This window comes from Bidens hawaiensis, unplaced genomic scaffold, assembly GCF_021521415.1.
Source record: "Bidens hawaiensis isolate Kalapana, Puna unplaced genomic scaffold, B.hawaiensis_p1.1 tig00037684_1, whole genome shotgun sequence".
NCBI classification, from domain to species: domain Eukaryota; kingdom Viridiplantae; phylum Streptophyta; class Magnoliopsida; order Asterales; family Asteraceae; genus Bidens; species Bidens hawaiensis.
This window is the reverse complement of record NW_027496594.1, coordinates 16,067-20,879: the sequence shown is the minus strand read 5'-3', so window position 1 is coordinate 20,879 and position 4,813 is coordinate 16,067.

Sequence of the window (4,813 nt, the reverse complement as noted above, 5' to 3'; positions counted from 1 at the left end):
TGTTTAGAAAATACGTCAGCAATACATGCTGGTGAATAAGCTGAAGCATAAAATATTTTCTTTCACTTGATTACCCCTAAAGACAAAAACTGAGGTCCGGCCCATCGTGGCTCAGGAATAATCAAGCTTTAAAACAAAACACAATTATAAACTTAAGTCACACACAAGACACCTCAGCAAACACCGCAGCGTTCGACATTACTTAGGTACCATACGTATAAACATGATCACCCTCACTCAGACACAACTTAGGTCCGGCCCATCGTTGTGGAGGCTCATGACCAGGTGTGGCACAATGTGCCCACTGCCTTTTTACCACATATGTAAGGATCCAAACAAACTTACACGATAGCCGGAGGGCTAGCGATTACTTTTGCTTATAATGTTTCAGAGATACACAATCTCATGTAATTCTTTTCATTTATTTTACTCGATTAAACAAGTTTATAAAGTTGGGCGTATCCACCTTTTCTTGAAATGATCAGCTTCAATACATTGACCGGTCTTTCCTTTCTTTGCTATCTCGCACCTATAATACGAGTATAACTTTTCATTAATATCAGATCTTTAATCCGGCTTAAGACCTCTAGTCTCTTTTTATAATCTGTACCTCGATTATATTTTCTTTTAAACCTTTAGTTTAAATATTCTTTCTTTTCTTTAACAAGTTAAACCTTCAGTTTTACTTGTTTTACTATTCTTAAAATACTACATTTCTTCTTCTTTATGAAACGTATACTTTTCTTTTACTTATTATTTAAGAATAATAATAATAATAAACTTAAATAACATTCACAACAAAGAATCACATTACTTTCTTTTATATTCTCTGTTATGTTTTCTTTTATTTATTTTCGAGGTATCGAGTATATTCTTGACATTATGCCTACCTTGATCTTTTATTATTATTTTATTCGGGCATTATGCCTACCTTGCTTTGGCTTTATAACAACCCTAAGAACTTGGGAAGAACTTCGACTCTTTAACTTCTTTCGAGCACCTTTGGTTAACACGTCTCTTGGCACGCAAATCAATGCACTCCAATCTCCATGACTTTTTAGCACGCTTCTCGAGGCGGGTCGTCGGGTCATCTCGGGATGACTCGGCATTTAATAATGTTATAGGTGGGTGGCAAGCACTTTGAAATAACTTTGGTTTTGGGCACATAAACCGAGGTACGTCATGGCACGTTTTACGAGGTGATTTCTTAGTGAGAGAAAGTATGCTTTAGAGAGAAATGGATGTGTGAATTGGTGTGAAGAGTGAGAGAGCTTGAGCCCGCTATGTATAGGAAAAATCTTGGACCCATCGTGATACGCAATGGTCCCTTGATTAACCCATCGCGTATCGCGACGTAGGTATAACCAGTCACCCATAGGTCTGCCACGTGGTGCCACGTGGCAGACGCGGTGCCACGTGGTGACACATGGTGAGACATAGTGCCACTAGTTGACATGTGGTGACACGTGTGCTTGGGTCGTCGATTATAACCCACTACCCTTTTCTTGGGTTTGTAAACAGACCCTTCGTGATAGGCGATGTGCTTGCCTTCTGATCGATTGATGTGTGTTGTTCGAGTAGCTTGTAAAATGTAATGGGTTGGATATTTTGCTTTTGCATAAGATCTTGTTTTAAATTTACAAAAGTGATTTCTACTAAGACTAAACACACACAAAATAGGCAAGTGTACCTATCGTATATGTATAATAGTATTGGTAAGAACCAAGTATCGATCCGTGGACACAAATGTTTCTAATAATGAATCGTTGTTTTTGTTTATTCGGAAGTTTTAATAATTTTGGGGTTAAATTTTGAACTTTTTATAAAATATAAATACTTATATATAATATATATGTGACCAAGACGAGAAATTCTAAACAAGTAGTTAAATTATATGAAGGTTACCATCTAAGATCAAGAATCCACTCCATTTTATCATTGATAATTAATATGTAAACATGTGGTAAAACGTGTTGTAATAATATATGATAGATGGCTCCTCATTTCTAAGCGATCATCTATGACAAAAAGTGAGTAGCATGCGCATTTTAAAATCAACACTTTCCTAATGTCATGCTACCTCGAGAATGTCAATTTAAATTGGCAAGTAGTTTTGTGAAGTAGAAAGATTATGATTGACTTTGATTTCTCAAATACCAATTCTAACAACTTCGGGTGGTTGTAGTTTAGTCACACAACCTCCCCTTTAAGTAGGTTATAATTATACACTCCATTAACATATCATTTCTTTAACTAGCATGATATCCAAAGCAATTGCGTTAGCGATGCCATTTTCGGATTACCAAGACTTAGAGAAATAGATCATAACTTATATCTCATCATTTCTAAATACAATATAAGGATCCATGTTTCGATAATTTATCAAAGTATTTCTATCTTTCAATAACATGAATTGGTCATGAATGATTGCCAGCGAATGCTGGTGAACACGCTGACGCAAAAATATTTCTTTTACTTTAATACCCCTCGAGACTACGCCTGCCTCGGCCCAACGTAGCTTAGGAATAACAAAGTTAAATAACACATTATAAAATATGAGCCTCTACGCTAGATCACCTCAGCAAACACCGCAGCGTTCGACTTAGTTAAGTACCCGTAACTATACACATAAGGTCGTACTCCCTGTAGGAGAGCGTCCTACGACCAAGGGTGGTGCGATCATGCCCATACGTCGTATAGTACCACCTATGTAAGGATCCAGACATACGTATACCACAGCCTGAGGGATAGGTTTATACCCTTTATTTATAACGGTTTTAGGAACACATAGTTCCTTGTAAACAATTTTCACAAAACAAGTTGACTCATTTTAAAATAATTTTAAAAGTTTAGGGGCGTATTCACCTTGTCTCTTTAGGATCAGCTTCACTCACCATCCAAAGGTTTTCCCTTTCTTTATCTCGCACCTATAGTACGAGTATAAATATTTTTTAGTCGGATACACGATCCGGCTTAAGACCTTTATTCTTATATCTTAATCCTCGATTGAACCTTTAGTTCAATTCTTATTTACTTGAAAACCTTTAGTTTAAAAGTAAATTATAAACCTTTAGTTTATATTAAAAACCCGACGTTTCTTCTTCTCTAAGAAACGTAATCTTTTTCTTTTATTATTTAAGTATACTCTTTATTCATTAAATAATATTTCATAACAAAGAATATTTACATATATACTTACACACATATATATGTAATCACAATATTCAATACTCAATCTTTTATTCATTTCTTTGTTATGTTTATATTTCTTTGCATTTACCGAGGTATCGAGTATATCCTCGACTTAAGGCTTAAGCCTTGAATATATTGTTGAATTATATTGAATTCATCATTACGCCTAACCTTAAGTGGCGTATAGAGACTCTAGGGATACGAGCCCAACGCCGCTTTACTTTGCTCGACACGCAAATCGAGGAACGTCGAATCTTCAACACTCGTACACACCCTTTACGAGATTCATCATCACAATCACAAACACCTTTGCTTGGATATGGGTGGTGGGTGGCACAAACTCCAAGGGAACGTTGTACACAAAAGAGGGGTAGGGACACGTTTAACGATGAATTATGGCACGTTTATCGAGGCAGATCGAATATACGATTGTCGGGACTTAAAGAGATGTTAGAGAGAGAGTGGAATACTGAATTTGGATGTGAGAAAATGAAATCCCAGACCTGCTCAGCAGACCTATCGCGTATCACGATATAGGTATGCTGACTCACAGCGTAGACCAGCCACGTGTTGACACGTGGCAGTCACCGCTCCACGTGGCGGCAGTGTTGCCACGTGGTGAAACGTGGCAGCACATAGTGCCACCGTGTGCCACGTGGCACACATTTCACACTGTGTCAGACTCCCCATCGCGATACGCGATGGGAGTCTCTTTTGACTCATCGCGTAGCTCGATGGGTCAAGAAAATCAGAATTTTCAAATTAAACCCTCAACTTTGGAATTTGGCAATTTTAGTCCCTAGACTTTGGAAAGTTGATACTTTGAACTCGAAATTTTCGCGTTGTTACATCCTCCCCACTTTGAAACAAATCTCTTCCTCGAGATTGCTTTACTCGAACAAGTGGGGGTATTTCTTTCTCATTTCCGATTCGAGTTCCCAAGTATATTCGGGCCCTCTACGCGAGTCCCATTTAACTTTCACAATTTTCGAAGTTCTTTTCTTTAACTTCTTTGTTTTCGAATCTTCAATTTGTATTGGACGTTCTACGAATTTTAAGTTCTCATTTATTTAAACGTCTTTTAATGGCATAGCCAACGATTCATCGGTCAAACACTTACGCAGATTCGAAACATGGAATACATCATGTATCCCTTGTATTTCCTCAGGGAGTCACAATCGGTATGCAACAGTGCCGATTATTTCGAGTACCTCAAAAGGTCCAACGAATCGAGGACTCAGTTTTCCTTTCTTTCTGAAGCGAACAACGCCCTTCCAAGGCGAGACTTTCAATAACACTTTGTCACCGACATTGAACTCTAACAGCTTACGACGGACATCGGCGTAACTCTTTTGGCGATCACGTGCCGTCTTAAGTTGTTCTCGGATTTGAATGACTTTGTCGGTTGTTTCTTGGACTATCTCGGGTCAAGACAATTGATTATCTCCGATTTCAGACCAACACACGGGCGTTCTACACTTTCTTCCATACAACGCCTCGAACGGTGTGGTTTGAATACTTGCGTGATAGCTATTATTATACGAGAATTCCATTAGGGGTAAGTGGTCATCCCAACTTCCACCTAGATCGATCACACAAGCGCGGAGCATATCTTCTAATG